Here is a 19400-nt window from a genome sequence, read left to right as displayed (position 1 = left end):
AAAGGCTGAATCTCCGAGAGGTGGGGCTGCTGTTTTTCCCCACAGCTCGTAGAATGAGCACACTGGCCACCATCCTTTGTGGTTGCAACTGAGCAGAAACTCTGAGTTCCCTCCATGTCCCAAGTGTCCTCACAGAGTTCCCAGCTGGTTTGCCTTCCCTCTGCCATAGCCCCCCGGTGAGTGGCTGTGGCTATTTCAGCGCTCTGTCCTTGCTCTCTGGGCTGTCAAGAGGGCTTGGTCTTTATTCCCCAAGGGTGCTGCTCACAGCTAAGACTGCTGTTGTCCATGACCTCCCAGCTGGCCACCCTCTTGCACCTCCGCAGATCCTACCAGTGTCCCTGGTTATATGGTCCTGTCCTGCTGCTTTTGTGTTGCTTTTTTTTCCAAGGCTTTGTCTTAATTTTAGTTGTAATTCCCGTTTGGTCCTGGGAGATATTCTGTGTGGCTTCTATTCACTCTGCCTCCATTTTTCACATCCTCTAAGCCTATCTTATGTGCTGCTGGGTAGCACAGGCCTTTCTGGTTCCCTCACACCCTGCTGGTCCCGTGGGTAACTGGATAGTACAGTCCCTCTGGGACCTGGCTCTATGCCTATGTTATGGGCTTCTGGGTAGCACAGGCCTCTCTGGTGCTTCAGCACCACACAGTTCCCACAGAAAACTTGATGGCACAGTCCCTGCTGGGTCACGCAGGCCTCTCTGGTCCTTCAGCACCCCGCAGGTCCCACGGGTAACTGAATGGCACAGTTTCTGCTGAGCAACGCAGGCCTCTCTGGTGCTTCAGCACCCCACAGGTCCAGTGAGTAACTGGGTCACACAGTTCCTGCTGTGTGGCACAGGCCTCTCTGGTGCTTCAGCACTTCACAGGTTCCACGTGTAATTGGACGGCACAGTCCCTGCTGGGTCGCACAGGCCTCTCTTTTGCCCCTGCACCCTGCAGTTCCCAAGGGTGGGCAGCTGGATTGCACCAGTCTCTCTCCAGCTAGGGCTTTCCACTGCACTTAGGAACTACTGGACCACAGAGGCCTATGTGGAGCCCTAGGTCCTGTTGCTGGCGGTAGGGGAGTGCTGCTGCCCCATGGGGTTCAACTCCTGCTCAGCTTTGCTGTAGATTTTGGGTATGGGTCTTATCTGCTGGTCTGTGCTTCTGTTGCCTGGGGTTGGATTTCTGCTCCCCAGCCTCTGTTGCTGGGGGTATTTCTGGACTCTGATTGGGCTGCTACTATGGGGGATGGTGCTGGGTTCCTGGATGTCTGCAGCTTCCGCAACAGGCACATTGGGAGCCCCACTACTGTGCATGGGTCTGTGTTGACACAGAGTGTCCACTGGTCCAGTGGTGCCTGGTGCACTGGTGGGCTCAGGTTGCTGGCCCCTAGCCGCTCCCACTGCCTCCTCCCAGGGAAGACCCAGGATCTTCCAAAATGGTGGAACCTCCCCGAGGTGCAGGGAGAAGCACCCTGAAGGGCCACTTACCAAGGTAGCTGGCTGCTCCAGTCTACAGCACAGAAACTTTCTGCTCCACGTCTCTGCACTGCTCAGGATTGGTCATCCACCTTCACGTCCACTCACACTCTCACACACTCGCTTACTCTCTCACACACTCCCTCTCCCTCTGGTCCTGCCCACTGCCATTCACCTTCTATTTTGAATGATAGCCTTGCTAGATAGAGTAGTCTTGGATTCAGATCCTTGTTTTACATGACCTTGATTACTTCATGTCATTCCCTTCTGGCCTGTAGTGTTTCTGTTGAGAAGTCAGCTGAGAGCCTTATGGAGTTTCCTTTGTCGGTAACCTGTTGCTTATCTCTTCCTGCCTTTAGAATTCTCTTTTTGTCTTTAATTTTTGGCATTTTAATTATTATGTGTCTTGATGTGAGCCTGTTTGTGCTCTTCTTACCTGGGGCTTTCTGTGCTTCTTGAACTTGAATGCCTTCTTCCTTCACCAAGTTAGGGAAGTTTTCTGTCTCTATTTCTTTCTTTCTTTTTTTTACTCATCTTTATTGTTGAATGCATTACAAATGTCCCTCTTTTTTCCACCCTTGAATATCTCCTCCCCATCCTGACTCCCTCCTGCTTTTCCCACACTATTGTCTGTTTCCATTGGTTATGCATATATGCATATAGATTCTTTGGTTTCTTTCTTCCTGCCTCACCTCCCCCCTTCCCTTTGAGGTTCATCAGTCTAACAATCAATTTGTTCTTCCTAATCTCTTCATCTTTTTCACCCAACTCTCCTCCCATTTGGCAACTAACAAAAAGTTCTCTGTATCTATGAGTCTGTTTCTGTTCTCCTTGCTCATTTTGTTTATAGATTCAATTGTTCATAGATATGTATTTATTGCCATTTTATTTTTCATATTTTTTTTATCTTCTTCTTAAAGAAGACCCGTCAACATTTATATAATACTGGTTTGGTGGTGATAAACTTTTTTAGCATTGTCTTGTCTGGAAAACACTTTTTATGACCATCAATTCCCAGTGATAGATTTTCAGGATAGAGTAATATTGGTTGTAGGTCCTTCCTTTTCATCACTTTAAATATTTCTTGCCACTCCTTCCTGGCCTGCAAAGTTTCTTTTGGGAAAACAGCTAACAGCCTTCTTGCAGCTTTGTTCTAGGTAATTAACTGCTTTTATCTTGCTGCTTTTAAGATTCTCTCTTTGTCTTTAACCTTTTGCGTTTTGATGATGATGTGTCTTGTGAACCTCTATGGTTAATCTTCTTTGGGACTCTCTGTACTTCCTGAACTTGTTAGAAAATTTTTCTGTCAGTTTTTCAAATAGATTTTCAATTTCTTGTCTTCTCTCTTCTCCTTCTGGCACTCCCAAATGTTAGCACACTTGAAGTTGTCGCACAGGTTCCTTATATTATCATCGTGTTTTTGGATATTTTTCTCTTTTCTGTTCCGATTGGGTGTTTTTTGCTTCCTTATATTCCAAATCAATGGTTTGATTCTTGGCTTTACCTACTCTACTATTGATTCCCTGTAAATTATTCTTTATTTCAGTCAGTACATTCTTCATTTCTGACTGGTCCTTTATCGTGCTCTTGAGGCCCTCACTAAGTTCATTGAGCATCCTTATAAGCAGTGTTTTGAACTCTGCATCAGTTAGATTGCTTATCTCCATTTCATTGAGTTCTTTTCTTGGAGTTTTCCTCTGTTCTTTCATTTGGGACCTGTTTCTTTGTCTCCTAATTTTGGCTGCCTCCCTGTGTTTGTTTCTATGTATGAGGTAGAGTTGCTATGTCTCCTAGGCTTCCTAGAGTGGCTTGTTGTAGTAGGTGGCCTGAAGGGTCCAGTGGCACAGCCTTCCTGATCACCCTAGCTGTGCCCTAGGGTGCACCCCTCCTGTGGACTTTACACTCTTATGCTGTAATTGAGTCTTGATTGCTGTTGGCACATCAATGGAAGGGTTTTACTCAGGCTGATAAGCTTCAAAGACTGGCTGTGCCCACTAACCATCGACCTCTGACTATATCAGAGGATCAGCTGTGCAGGGGCCCCTATCACAGAGCAAAACGTACTTCAGCAGGGCTCTGGTACCCACTGAGTCCACTCATTGAGTGTGTCACTTGTGGAGGTGGTTGGGTGGTGGTGCTTCGACATGGGCTGAAGCTGTCCATTGGGTATGCTGGCTCTGGGGCAAGGTCAGCCACTGCCTGTGTTCTACCTTGGGCCACCAGGCATAAACTACAAAGTAATCTGTTGATGGCTGCTTCTTGTGCTGGGCTTGGAGGTACCCAGGCAAAGTCAAGTTGTGAACCAAGGCTGGCTGCCTCTAGTGCCAGGCCTGGGGCCACTTAATGAGAGGTATGGGGCTTGCTGAGACCAGATACTGCTTGTTTGAGAGAATTTAGGAAAATCTGAAGCAGGCACCAAAACAGGCCAATACTATGGTAAAGCCACTGGAAACAGCTTGGGTGGGCCTGAAAGTTTGGTGGGGCAGGACCTCAAGGAATCACCAGAGAGGGCAAACAGTATGCGTCAGCTTTCTGGAGTCCCAGACATGCCTGCCATCTGCCAGCCCTGTGGGGGAAGGGCTCGCCAAAGGAACAACGGCCTCCAGCAGCATGTTTGTCCAGGAGAAAACTGCCTCTCCAGTCTTCACCCAGATGCCAAATAACGCAGTTCTTCCCCATATGACTGGTGCTTTTCAAGCTGCCTCTGCCATGCTAGAGCCTGGTGGGTGCAAGTCCAAGTAAGTCCTTGCACAGATCCTTTAAGAGGAGCTGCTTGGGGCTCCAGCAGTCTCAACCTCCCTTAGCCTCAGTTCCTGCTGGTTTTTACAGCCAGAGGTTATGGGGACTTCTCTTCCTGGCACTGGAACCCTGAGCTGGGCATTTGGTGTGGGACAGGGACACCTCACTCCTCAAGGAGGACATTCCCAGCCTAGGTATCCCTCCTGATTTTTATCTGCCACATGTGGGTGTAGGACCAGCCCATTCACTCCTCTATCCTTCCTACCAGTCTTAATGTGGCTGATTTTTTAATTTCATAGTTGCAGGACTTAAATTCAGCTTGATTTCAGGAGGTTCTGAAGGATGTTTTTCCTACAGTTTAGCTGTAATTTTGATGTGGTTGTGGGAGGAGGCGATACCACATTTACCTGTGACACCATCTTGACCACAAGTCTCTCTGTCACTATTTCTTCAAATATATTCTCTTATCCTTGCTCATTTTCTTCTTCTTCTCTAACTCCTATGATGCGGATGTTGTTATGTTTCATGTTGTCCCACAGTTCTCTTAGGCTTTCTTCATGTTTTTTAATTGTTTTTTTTCTTTTTGGTTCTCTGATTGGGTGATTTTTTTTCTACCCTGTCTTTTAATTCACTGATCTGATCCTCAGCCTCCTCTAATCTGCTGGTTCCTTCCAATGTGGTCTTTATTTCTGCTATGTTATTCTTCATTTTCAATTGGTTGGTTTTCAATGCTTCTATATCTTTACTCATGCTGTTGAGCTCCCTCATGATTATTACTCTGAACTCTCCCTCTGATGTCTTGCTCAATTCCCTTTCATTTATTTCATCTTCTGTCCAATTATTCTGTTCTTTCACTTGGGATTTGTTTCTTTGTTTCACCATTTTGGCTATTTCAGTAAGTTTTGTAATCTGCCAAATTTTCCCTGTGGTTGTTGGTGTTCCACTGATTGTGGCTCCCTCTACTGGGTTTGGATGAGTGTAGGAGGACCCACGTTAAACACCACTGTCAACTCTTACTTTCCTGGGTAGATTTGTAAGCCAGGAAAGGTTCAGTTTTTCTCTGGCTTTTTGCCTGGTGGCTATTAGTGTCAGTTACTTGATGAGCCTTGGGTTGTAGCTCTCAATTGAATAAAAAAAATATCTCAGGTGTTCAGGGTAAAAGGATTTCCAGTGGCTAGAGCAGATGCTTGTTGGCTGTCAATGAGCCACAATTTGCATTTCTCTGGCCTGGTCTAGTGGTGTTAAATTCCTGAGAGAGGAGCTGTTGCTTCTCCCCAGGGCTCTGGGCTCTTTGAGTAAGATGGCTACTGTCCTATGAGGGAGTGATTCAGCACAAAACTCCCAGTGCCCTCCAAATCTAGAGTCTCTGCACACAGTTCCAGTCCAGTCTGCCCTTTCTCTGCCAGATCCCAAGGTGAGTGGCTGTAGCTAATGAGTGTTCTGTCCCAGCCCTCTGTGCTGTGAAACTGGCTTGGGCTTTTAACCCTGAGGAGATGTTCACAGCTAAAACAGCTGTGGGTTCCCAGCCCACCCTCTCACACCTCTGCAGTTCCTACCATGCACAATTTAGTGTCCTTTTTCTGTCCCTGGTTATATGGGTCCTCTCCAGCTGCTTTTCTGTTGGTTTTTCCTAATGATTTGTCTTTATTTTAGTTTTAATTCCAGTTTGGTCCTGGGAAATGGTCTGTGTAGCTTCCATTCACTCTGCCACCATTTTGGAGTCCTCTACTATGGTCTTAAAAAGTAGCTTGGAGGTTACAGTATAGCTTCAGAGTTGCTGGAAGCTGCACCCACGTGTTCCTGGCCCCACACCGGATTTTCAGCTAAATCACAGAGCAGTAAACCTGAGAACCAACTAAAGTCTGGCTGATCTCAAATATTATAACCAAGGAGTACAGAAGAAGCCACACAGCCTGAAGAGTCACTCCACCCATAAAAGGTCCAACACCATTCAAGACAAAACTACAACAGGGGGTGCACATAACCCATAAGAAACATTCCTGGAGCACAAAGCCCAGGGGGTCTAGAAAATTGAGCCACTGAACCCAAGACACCTTGAGACTGCACCTGCACAATAGCTTCCATGCCATAATCAGGGTTGAGCCTCACCATTAGCCATCCTGAGAGTTAATCACAACCATAGATGGGCCAACATCAATCAAGACTCAATTACAACAGCAGGGCCCACAGATCTCATACAAGGGACATTCCTAGAGCATCCAGTTCAGAAGATCAAGGAGATTGCACCACTGGGTCCCACAGGACACCTACTACATAATACCACCTCGTGAATACTGGAAACCATAGAAGTTCTAAATAATACATAGATACAAACACAAAGAGGCAAGCCCCAAATGAAAGAAGAGAAGGAAGCTCCAGAAAATCAGTTAAATAAAATGAAGGCAAGCAATTTTTTCAGATCTACAGTTCAAAGTTACGGTTATAAGGATGCTGAAGGGAGTTAGTAAGAACTACAAGAGCATAAAAAGAAGAACATAAAAACAGTGAAAAGGGTGCTTGCTTCGGCAGCACATATACTAAAATTGGAACGATACAGAGATTAGCCTGGCCCTGTGAAAGGATGACACGCAAATTCATAAAGCATTCCATAAAAAAACAAACAAACAATAACAACAACAACAATAAACTGAAAAAGAACCAGTCAGAAATAAAGAATACCATATCTAATATAAAAAATACACTGGCCAGCCCTGGCCAGTTTTGCTCAATGGTTAGAGCATCAGCCCACGGACCAGAGAGTTCTGGGTTCGGTTCCCACTAAGGGTGCGTACCTCAGTTGTGGTTTGTCCCTGTCCTCATGGGGTTGTGTGGGTGGCGGCTAGTCGATGTGTCTCTCTCACGTCAATGTTTCTCTCTCTCTTCCTCCATCTCTCTTTCCTGCTCTGTCTGAAGACAAGTGCAAAAATGTCCTCGGGTGAAGATTAAAAAAAATACACTGGATAGATTAAAAACTAGGTTAGATGAGGATCAAATCTGCAATTTGAAAGACAAGGTAAAGCCCTGGCCAGGTTTTCTCAGTGGTTAGAGCATCAACCCACCAATTGAAAGGTCATGAGTTTGATTACAGTCAAGGGTGCATACCTGGATTGCAGGTCCAATCCCTGGCCCCAGCCAGGGTCATGCAGGAGGCACCTAGTCAATGTGTCTCTCTCACATGGATGTTTCTCTCTCCCTCCCTCCCTCCCTGCCTCTCTTCCACTCTCTCTAAAAAGCAACGAAAAAATATCCTTGGATGAGGATTTTAAAAACAAGAAAGAAAGACAAGGTAGAGAAAACACCCAGTCAGGGCAGCAAAAATAGAAGAAAACGAATTTTGAAACATGAGGATAATTTAAGGAAACTTTGGGACAATATGCAATGTAACAACATCTTCATCATATGTTACCAGAAGGAGAAGAAATTGAGCAAAGGACAGAGAACCAGTGTGAAGAAATAATGACACAAAATTTTCATAACCTGGTGAAGGAAAAAGTCATACAAGTTCAAGAAGCACAGAGAGTCTCAATCAAGATGAACACAAAAAGCCCCACACTAAGACACATCATAATTAAAATGGCAAAGGTTAAAGACAAAGAGAGAATCTTAAAGGCACCAAGAGAGAGACAGTTACCTACAAGGAAGTTCCCATAAGGTTGTCAGCTGATTTCTCAACAAAAACACTTCAGGCCAGAGGGACTGGCAAGAAACATTCAAAGTAATGTAAAACAAGACTACTCTATCCATTAAGGCTATCATTTAAAATTGAAGGTGAAATACAGACCTTCCCAGTCAAAAAATGGCTAAAGAAATTTATTACCACCAAACTAGTATTGCAAGAAATGTTAATGGGACTGCTTTATGAAGAAAAAGAAATACATATATAGAGAAACGTAGGTATAAAAAAAAAATGGCAATAAATAAGTACCTATCAATAATAACCTTATATGTAAATGGATTAAATGCTCCGATCAAAAGACATAGTGTAGCTGAATGGATTTAAAAAATGACCCATATATATGCTGTCTCCAAGAGACCCTCCTCAGAACAAATGATTCACACAGGCTGAAAGCAAAGGGATGGAAAAAATATTCCATGCCAATGGAAATTTTTAAAAGTTGGGATAGCAATACTTATATCTGACAAAGTAGACTTCAAAACAAAGGCCATAACAAGAGACAAAGAAGGTCACTACATAATACTAAAAGGATCAGTCCAATAGAGGATATAACCCTTGTAAACATATATGGAGCTCCTAACTATATAAAGAAAGTCTTGGTGGACTTTAAGGGAGATATCAACAGCACTATAGTCATAGTAGGGAATTTTAAAACCCCACTGCATTACTGGCTAGATCTTCCAGAGATAAACCAATAAGGAAACAGCAACCTTAAATAATATACCAGATCAGCTGGATTTAATTGACATTAACAGAACATTTCATCCCAATGCAGGAGAATATACATTCTTCTCAAGTGCACATAGAATATTCACAAAGATAGATGACATGTTAGGACACAAAATAAGTCTTAACAAATTCAAGAAGATTTAAATCATATTAAGCATCTTCTTGGATGAAAATGGCATGAAACTAGAAATAAACTATAGCAAAAAAAAAAAAATTAGACTTCCAGTCAAGATGGAGGCATAGTTAAATGCAGTACTCACCTCCTCCCACAACCACATCAAAATCACAACAGAACAGCCAACATTCAGAAATGCCTAAAATTGAATGAATGGAAGTTCTAAACTATGAAATTAAAGAAGAAGTCACATCAAGACTAGTAGGAGGTATGGAGGCGAGGACAGGCTGGTCCCACACCCACGTGTGATGGATAAAAATAAGGAGGGATACCTCAGCTGGGAAGGTTCTCCCTGAGGAGTGAGGTGTCCCAGTCCCACACCAGGCCTCCCAGCTCAGGGTTCCAGTGCCAGGAAGAGAAGTCCCCATAACTTCTGGCTGTAAAAACCAGCAGGAACTGAAGCTGAGGGAGGCTGAGGCTTCTGGAGTCCTGGGCAATTCCTGTTAAAGGGCCCACACACGGACTTACTCAGATTCACACCCTCCAGGCTCCAGTGTTGTGGAGGCAACTTGAAAGGCAACAGAGATGTACAGGAAAGAACTGAGTTGTTTGGCATTGGGGCAAAAGCTTCAGGGCAGCTTTCTCCCAAACAGACTTGCTGGTAGAGGCCTTTGTTCTTTCTGTGAGCCCTTCCCCCAGGGGGCAGTCAGACCTTGCACCATATCTGGGACTCCAGCAACCTGGCTCATACTGTTTGTTCCACCCTAATGATTCCCTGAGGCCCTACCCATTCCAGCCTTCAGGCCCATCCAAGCAGTTTCCAAAGGCTTTACCATAGGATTGGCCTGTCTTGGCTCCTGCTTCAGATTTTCATAATTTCTCTCAAACAAGCAGCATCTGACCTCACTGAACCCCATACCTCTCACTAAGTGGCCCCAGGCCTGGCACTAGAAGCAGCCAGCCTTGGTTCACAGCTTGGCTTCACCTGGGCACCTCCAAACGCAGCACAAGAAGCCATCTGCAGATCGCTTTGTAACTTATGCTTGGTGGCCCCAAAGAGAACAAAGGCAGTGGCTGACTTTGCCCCAGAGCCAGCACACCCAGTGGACAGTTTCAGACCACAGTGAAGCACCACCACCCAACAACCTCCACAAGCGACCCACTCAAGGAATGGACTCAGTGGATACCAGAGCCCTGCTGAGGTAAGTCTTGCTCTGTGTGGTGGACCCCTGCACAGCTTATCCTCCAAGGTAGTCAGAGGCCAGTGGTCAGGGGGCACAGCCAGTTCTTGAAGTTGATCAACCTGGGTAAATCCCTCCCATTGACATGCCAACAGCAATCAAGACTCAATTACAACAGAAGGGTATGCAGTCCACACAAGGGATGTACCTCAAAGGCACAGTTGGGTGATCAGGAAGGCTGTGCCACTAGACACCTTCTACAATAGGCCACCCACAGGAGTGTAGGAGACATAGCAACTCTACTTAATACATAGAAACAAACACAGGGAGGCAGCCAAAATAAGGAAACAAAGAAACATGTCCCAAATGAAAGAACAGAACAAAACTCCAAGAAAAAAACTAAATGATGTGGAGATAAGCAACCTAACAGAGGCAGAGTTCAAAATACTGGTTACAAGGATGTTCAGTGAACTTGGTGAGGGCCTCGGAAGCATAAAAAAGGACCAATCAGAAATGAAGGATTCACAGTCAGGAATGAAGGATACACTAACTTAAATAAAGAATAGAACAGGGAATCAAGAGTAGAGTAGGTAAAGCCAAGAAGCAAACCATTGATTTGGAATATAAGGAAGCAAAAAAACATCCAATCAGAACAGCAATAAGAAAAAAAAAATTAATGAGGATAGTGTAAGAGGCCTCTGGGACAACTTCAAGCATACCAACATTCATCATGGGGGTGCCAGAAGGAGAAGAGAGAGAGTAAGAAGCTCAAAACCTATTTGAAAAAATGACAGAAAACTTCCCTAACTTGGTGAAGGCAACAGACATACAAGTCCAGGAAGCACAGAGAATCCCAAAAAAAATGAATCCCAAGAAGCCCACACCAAGACACATCATAATCAAAATGCAAAAAGTTATAAACAAAGAGAATCTTAAAAGCAGCAAGAGAAAATCAGTTAGTTACCTACAAGGGAGTTCCCATAAGACTGTCAGTTGATTTCTCAAAAGAAACTTTGCAGGCTGGAAGGAAGTGGCAAGAAATATTCAGAGTAATGAAAAGCAAGAACCTACAACCAAAATTACTTTATCTTCCAAAGCTACCATTTAGACTCCATGAACATATAAAGAGTTACCCATAAAGGAAAAAGCTAAAGGAGTGCCATCATCACCAAACCAGTATTATCTGAAATGTTGAAGGGTCTTCTTGAAGAAAAAGAATATAAAAAATATGAACAATAAAATGGAAATACATACATATTTATCAACAATTGAATCTACAGACAAAATGAACAAGCAGAACTCATATAGAGAACGTTTTGTTGGTTGCCAGATGGCAGGTGGGTTGGGCGAATGGGGAAATAAGGTGAAGGGATTAAGAAGTACAAATTGGTTGTTAGACTGGCAAACCTCAAAGGAAAGGGGGGTGGGAGGGAGAGAAACCAAAGAACTTATATGCATATATACATAACCAATGGACATAGACAGTAGTGTGGGGAAGGCAGGAGGGGGGCAGGAGCAGGGAGGAGAAGGTCAACAGGGGCAAAAGGAGGGACATCCATAATACATTCAACAATAAAGATTTTTTTTTTAAATCTAAAAAACATTCAAACACATGGAGGCTAAATAGCATGTTTTTAAACAATGAATAGGTTACCAATGAGATCAAGGAAGAAATAAAAGTACTTGGAAATAAATGAAAGTGAATGTACAACAATGCAAAATCTATGGGATACAGCAAAAGCAGTCCTGAGAGGGAAGTTCACAGTTTTGCATGTCTACCTCAAGAAGCAAGAAAATATCTCCACTAAACAATCTAACCCTACACCTAAAAGAACAAGAAAAATAATAATTAACAAATCCAAGAGGAAGTAGAAGGAAAGAAATAATAAAGATCAGAGCAGAAATAAATGACATGGAGACTAAAAAAGCAATACAAATGATCAATGAAACCAAGAGCTGGCTCTTTAAAAAAGATAGACAAGGGTGAGAAAATGGCGGCGGAGTGAACGGAGCTACACAGACCGTCTCCCAGAACCAAACTGGAATTACAACTATAACACAGACAAATCGACGGAAAAAACCAACAGAAAAGCAGCTTGGAGGACCATACAACGCAGGACACTGACTCCATCCCGGTAGGATTGCGAAGGCACGAGACGGGGCTGGGAGCACACGGTCGGCAGCTCGGCAGCGGCCTCAGCTGTAAGCGGCGCCCGCGGGTTACACTCCCAGGCGGCCCCACAGCGCAGCCGGGACAGAGGCTGAAACAGCCACAGCCACTCACCTTGGGCTCCGGCGGAGGGAGGGCAGACTGGACTGGAACTGTGTCTGGACACTCGGGGTTTGGAGGGCGCTCAGAGCTTTGGCTGAGTGCAGCCACTCAGGACGGTGGCCACATTGCTCCTTCCCAGGGCTCTGAGAGAGGCAGCAGCCCCTCCCTCGGAGATCCAACCCCACCCTGTGGGCCATTGTAGTGCTAATTGAGGCTCACTAACAACCAGCATCTGCCCCACCCTCGTGAAAGCCCCTTGGCTGAGCACCAGAGGGAGTTTTTCAATCAACTGACAACCCAAAACTCATCAATTAACCTAGACTGCTAGCCTCCAGGCAAAAAGCTAGAGGATAACAGTACGTTTCCTGGGCTGGCAACTTTAACCAGGAAAGTAAGACTTGACAGTGGTGTTCAACGCGGGTCCTCCCTCGCTCATCTAAACACAGGAGAGGGAGCCACAAACAGCAGAACACCAACACCCACAGGGAGAACTTGACAGGCTCCAAAGCCCACAGTGATAGCTAAAATGGTGAAACACAGAAACAGAAGCCAAATGAAAGAGCAAGACACCTCCACCGAAGATGAGATCAATGTGGAGCAATTAGGCATGTTAACAGAGCTAGAATTCAGAGCCATGATCTTGAGGAAGCTGAACAGCATGAGTAAAGACATAGAGACACTGAAAATAAGCCAAATGGAAATTAAAAACCAACAAGAAGAGATAAAAAATGACATATCCGAAATGAAAAACACATTGGAAGGTTTAAAAAGCAGAGTAGGGGAAGCTGAGGACCGGAACAGTGAATTAGAAGACAGGGTAGAAAAAATCAACCAATCAGAAAAACAAAAGGAAAAAACTATTAAAAAACAGGAAGACAGCTTAAGAGAACTATGGGACAACTGGAAACGTAATAATATTCGTATCATAGGAGTCCCCGAAGAAGAAGAAAAGGAGCAAGGGATAGAGAATATATTCAAAAAAATAGTGAGAGAAAACTTCCCTAATTTGGTGAAGGAAGAAGGCATTCAAGTTCAAGAAGCACAGAGAGTCCCAAGTAAGAAGAACCCAAACAGGCCCACACCAAGACACATAGTAATTAAAATGCCACAAATTAAAGACAAAGAGAGAATCCTAAAAGCAGCAAGAGATAAGCAACAGGTTACCTACAAAGGGAACCCCATAAGGCTTTCAGCTGACTTCTCACAAGAAACACTACAGGCCAGAAGAGAATGGCATGAAGTAATCAAAGTCATGAAAAACAAGAATCTGAATCCAAGACTACTCTACCCAGCAAGGCTATCATTCAAAATAGAAGATCAAATAAAGAGCTTCCCAGACAAAAAAAAGCTAAGGGAATACATTAGCACCAAACCAGCACTGCAAGAAATGTTAAAAGGACTGCTGTAATTAGCAGTAGAAATGGGAAGAAAAATGGAACCACACTAAACAAAAATGGCAATAAATAAGTACATATCAATAATCACCTTAAACGTAAATGGATTGAATGCTCCCATAAAGAGACACAGAGTAGCTGATTGGATAAGAAAGCATGACTCATCTATATGTTGTTTACAAGAGACCCACCTCTCAACAAAAGACTCACATAGGTTGAAAGTGAAGGGATGGAAAAAAATTTTCCAAGCAAATGGAAAGCAAAAAAAAGCGGGGGTAGCAATTCTCATATCTGATAAAATAGATTTCAAAATGAAGACCATAACTAGAGACAAAGACGGCCACTACATAATATTGAAAGGATCTATCCAACAGGAAGATATAACCTTGATAAACATATATGCACCCAATATAGGAGCACCAAAATATATTAAAAATCTTCTGGAGGACTTCCAAGGAGAAATCGACAACAATACAATTATAGCAGGGGACTTCAACACCCCATTGACAGCACTGGATAGATCCTCTAGGCAAAAAATTAGCAAGGAAACAGAGACTCTAAATGAAGCACTAGACCAAATGGATTTAATAGATATCTACAGAGAATTACACCCCAAAACTACAGAATACACATTCTTCTCAAGTGCACATGGGACATTTTCAAAGATAGACCACATGATAGGACACAAACTAAATCTCTACAAGTTCAAGAAGATTGAAATCATATCAAGCATCTTCTCAGATCACAATGGCATGAAACTAGAAATCAATTGCACAAAGAACATGCAAAGACATTTCAACACATGGAGGCTAAATAGCATGTTATTAAACAATGAATGGGTCACCGAGGAGATCAAGGAAGAAATTAAAAACTTCCTGGAAACCAATGAAAATGAACACACAACAACACAAAATCTATGGGATGCAGCGAAAGCAGTTCTGAGAGGGAAGTTCATAGCACTACAGGCCTACCTCAAAAAACAAGAAAAATTTCTAATTGACTGTCTAACCTCACAACTTAAAGAATTAGAAAGCAAACAAAAAGAAAACCCCAGAGCAAGTAGAAGAAAGGAAATAGTAAAGATCAGAGCAGAAATAAATGACATAGAGACCAAAAAAACAATTCAAAGGATCAATGAAACAAAGAGCTGGTTTTTCGAAAAGATAAACAAGATAGATGGACCCTTAGCTAGACTCACCAAGAAACAAAGAGAGAGAACCCAAATACACAAAATCAGAAATGAAAGAGGAGAAGTAACAACCAACACCACAGAAATACAAAAGATCGTTAACAACTACTATGAACAACTATATGGCAACAAATTCGACAATCTCAGCGAAATGGACAAATTTCTAGAAACACACAGTCTCCCAAAACTATTCCCGGAAGAGATAGAAAACTTGAACAGACCAATAACAACTAAGGAAATTGAAGAGGTAATCAAGACTCTCCCAGCAAACAAAAGCCCAGGCCCAGATGGTTTCACGGGGGAGTTTTACCAAACATTCAAAAAAGAGCTAACACCCATTCTCCTCAAACTATTTCAAAAAATTCAAGAAGAAGGAAGACTTCCAAACACGTTCTATGAGGCCAGCATAATTCTAATTCCAAAACCAGAAAAAGACACTACGAAGAAAGAAAACTACAGGCCAATATCCCTGATGAACATAGACGCCAAAATCCTGAACAAAATACTAGCAAATCGGATCCAGAAATACATCAAAAAAATTATTCACCATGACCAAGTGGGATTCATTCCAGGGATGCAAGGCTGGTACAATATTCGCAAATCAATAAACGTGATACACCACATAAACAAAATGAAGAATAAAAACCACATGATCATATCAATAGATGCTGAAAAAGCATTCGACAAAATCCAGCATCCATTTCTGACAAAAACGCTCAGCAATGTAGGAATAGAGGGATCATATCTCAACATAATAAAGGCCATATATGAAAGACCTACAGCCAACATCATACTCAATGGGCAGAAACTAAAAACATTTCCATTAAGAACAGGAACAAGACAGGGATGTCCACTTTCGCCACTCTTATTTAACATTGTACTGGAAGTCTTAGCCACAGCAATCAGACATGAAGAAAAAATAAAAGGGATCCAAATTGGAAAGGAGGAAGTGAAACTGTCATTATTTGCAGATGACATGATATTGTACATAGAAAACCCTAAAGACTCCATCAAAAATCTATTAGACTTAATAAATGAGTTTGGCAAAGTAGCAGGATACAAAATTAACGTCAAGAAATCGACGGCATTCTTGTACATCAATGATGAACTCACTGAAAGAGAAACTGAAAAAACAATCCCATTTACCATCGCTCCAAAAAAATTACGATACCTAGGAATAAACTTAACCAAAGAAGTAAAGGACCTATTTGCAGAAAACTACAGGTCATTGAAAAAAGAAATAGAGGAAGATATAAAAAAGTGGAAGCACATACCCTGTTCATGGATTGGAAGAATTAACATAATTAAAATGTCCATACTACCCAAAGCAATCTATAGATTCAACGCAATCCCCATCAAAATACCAACGACATATTTCATAGAACTAGAACAAATACTTCAAAAGTTCATATGGAACCAAAAAAGACCCCGAATAGCCACAGCAATCTTGAAAAAGAAGAACAAAGTTGGAGGGATCACAATACCAGATATCAGGTTATACTACAAAGCGACTGTAACCAAAACAGCCTGGTACTGGCACAAGAACAGGCATATAGACCAGTGGAACAGAACTGAAAACCCAGAAATGGACCCAAGGCAATACGCTCAATTAATATTTGACAAAGGTGGCAAGAGCATACAGTGGAGCAAAGACAGCCTCTTTAATAAATGGTGTTGGGAAAATTGGACAGCTACATGCAAAAAAATGAAACTAGACCATCAACTTACACCATACACAAAAATAAATTCGAAATGGATAAAAGACTTAAATGTGACCCGTGAATCCATAAAAATTCTAGAAGAAAATGTAGGCAACAAAATTTTGGACATCATACGGAGCAGAATTTTCACTGATACATCACCTAAGGCAACAGAAATAAAGGAGAAAATGAACACATGGGACTACATCAAACTAAAAAGCTTCTGCACAGCAAAAGAAACAATCATCAAAATGGAAAGGCAATCCACTGTATGGGAGAACATCATTGCCAACGATGTATCAGATAAGGGGTTAATTTCCAGTATATACAGAGTGCTCATACAACTCCACAAAAGGAAGACAAAGAACCCAATTAAAAAATGGGCAGAGGAGCTGAATAGACACCTCTCCAAACAGGACATACAAATGGCCAAGAGACATATGAAGAAATGCTCAACATCACTAATCATCAGAGAGATGCAAATTAAAACACCTATGAGGTATCACCTCACACCTGTCAGAATGGCCGCCATCAACAAATCATCAAACAACAAGTGTTGGCGAGGGTGTGGAGAAAAGGGGACTCTAATACACTGCTGGTGGGAATGCAGACTGGTGCAGCCGCTATGGAAAACAATATGGTGCTACCTCAAAAAATTAAAAATTGAACTTCCATTCGACCCAGTGATCCCACTGCTGGGAATATACCCTAAGAAGCCTGAAACACCAATCAGGAAGAATATATGTACCCCCATGTTCATAGCAGCACTATTTACAATAGCTAAGATCTGGAAACAGCCCAAGTGTCCACCAGTAGACGAATGGATCAAAAAGCTGTGGTACATATACACAATGGAGTACTATGCAGCGGTAAGAAAGAAAGATCTCTTATCCTTTGAGACGACATGGAGGGACCTGGAAAGTATTATCCTAAGTGAAAGAAGCCAAGCAGAAAAAGACAAATACCACATGATCTCACTTATATACGGAATATAATGAACATAACAGTCTGAGGAATACAGTAGACCCAGACACATGGAAGTAGGGCACAGACTGACATCCCTCAGAAGAGGGGATGGGGGGTGGGGGGGTGGGAAGAGATAAACCACAGAACTTATATGCATGTATGCATGACCAATGGACATGGACAACTAAGCCGGGGACAGGGGGGAGGGGGGGTGGGGTGGGGGGTGCCAATGGGGTAAAAAGGTAAAATATCTGTAACAAAAAAATAAATAAATAAATAAATTAAATTAAAAAAATAATAATAATAAAAATAAAAAAAAAATAAAAAAGATAGACAAGCTTGATGAACCTTTACCCAGATTCATCAAGAAAAATAAATGAAGGACCCAAATAAATATAATCATAAATAAAAGAGGAGAAGTAACCACTGACATCACAGAAATACAAAGGATTGTAAGAAAATACCATGAGTAACTATATGCCAACAAATTGAACAACCTGGGCAAAATGGACAATTTCTTAGAAACATACAATCTTCCAAAATTGAAGCAATATTTTTTTTTTCCTTCATTGATTTCACAGAGAGAGGGAATGAGAGGGAGAGAGAGATAGAAACATCCATTAGAGAGAACATCGATTGGCCACCTCCTGCATGCCCCCTACTGGGGATGTTCCCTGACCAGGAATCAAACCAGTGACCTCTTGGTGCATATAGGTCAATGCTCAACCACTAAGCCACACTGGCTGGACTGAAGCAGTAATTTTAAAAAATCCCAGAGCCTGGCCAGTAGGGCTCAGTGGTTGAGCATTGACCCATGCACCAAGAGGTCACTGGTTTGATTCTTGGTCAGGGCACATGCCCAGGTTATAGGCTAATTCCCCAGTGGACAGCATACAAGAGGCAGCCAATCGATGTTCTCTCTCATCCATGTTTCTATCTCTCTCTCCCTCTCCTTCCTCTCTTTAAAATAAATAAAGAAAAAAATGTTTTTTTAAAAAAATTTTAAAATCCCAGAAAACAAAAGTCCTGGACTGAATAGCTTCACAGGCAAATTTTACCAAACATTCCAAGAAGAACTAACACCTATCCTCCTCAATTATTCCAAAATATTTAAGAGAAGGGAAGACTTCCCATTTTATGAGGTCATCATTATTCTAATTCTGAAACCAGATAAAGACTCTACTAAGAAAGAAAATTGTAGGTGAATACGCCAAACAAACATAGATGCTAAAATTCTCAACAAAATATTAACAAACTGGATCCAGCATCACATTAAAGAGATCATACACCATAATCAAGTGGGACTTATTCTGGAAATGCAAGGTTGGTACAATATCCACAAATAAATAAATGTGATACATCACATAAACAAAATGAAAGATAACTATCACAGGACCATATCAATAGAGGCAGAAAAGCATTTGATAAAAGCCAGCACCCATATATGATAAAACTTCTCAGCAAAATGGGAACAAAGGGCTCATACCTCAACATAATAAAGGCCATATATGAAAAACTTACAGCAAACATCATATTCAATGGGTAAAAACTAAGAGTATTTCTCCTAAGATCAGGAACAAGCCAGGGATGTCTGCTTTCACCACTCATATTCAACATAGTTCCGGAAGTCTTAGCCACAGCAATCAGACAAGAAGAAGAAATAAAAGGCATCCAAATTAGAAAGGAGTAAGTAAAACTGTCATTATTCGCGGATAACATAGTATTGTACATAGAAAACCCCAAAGACTCCACCAAAAAAACTACTAGATATAACAAATGAATTCAGAAAAGCTGCAGGATATAACATTCATATTTAGAAATTGGTGGCACTTTTACACACCCACAATGAACTATTAGAATAAGACCTGAATAAATAACTTCTCCAAAGAAGAAATACAGATGGCCAATAGACATGAAGAAATGCTCAATGTCATTAATCATCAGAGAGATGCAAATTAACAGCACAATGAGTTATCACC

At 42.2% G+C, this 19400-nt stretch overlaps 1 protein-coding gene and 1 non-coding gene across 2 annotated transcripts in view; one reads left to right on the top strand and one right to left on the bottom strand.

Moving 5' to 3' along the window:
- The window catches only part of PDZD9 (PDZ domain containing 9), a 48042-nt gene that overhangs the window by 18451 nt on the left and 10191 nt on the right, over positions 1-19400 (bottom strand). The gene's annotated exons all lie outside the window — the stretch shown is intronic.
- On the top strand, positions 6713-6815 carry LOC118642989. Its single transcript, XR_004961894.1, has one exon. It is a non-coding gene; the product is annotated as a U6 spliceosomal RNA (small nuclear RNA).

This window comes from Molossus molossus, unplaced genomic scaffold, assembly GCF_014108415.1.
Source record: "Molossus molossus isolate mMolMol1 unplaced genomic scaffold, mMolMol1.p scaffold_m16_p_3, whole genome shotgun sequence".
In the NCBI taxonomy this organism is placed as follows: domain Eukaryota; kingdom Metazoa; phylum Chordata; class Mammalia; order Chiroptera; family Molossidae; genus Molossus; species Molossus molossus.
This window is presented reverse-complemented; position numbering and strand designations above follow the sequence as displayed.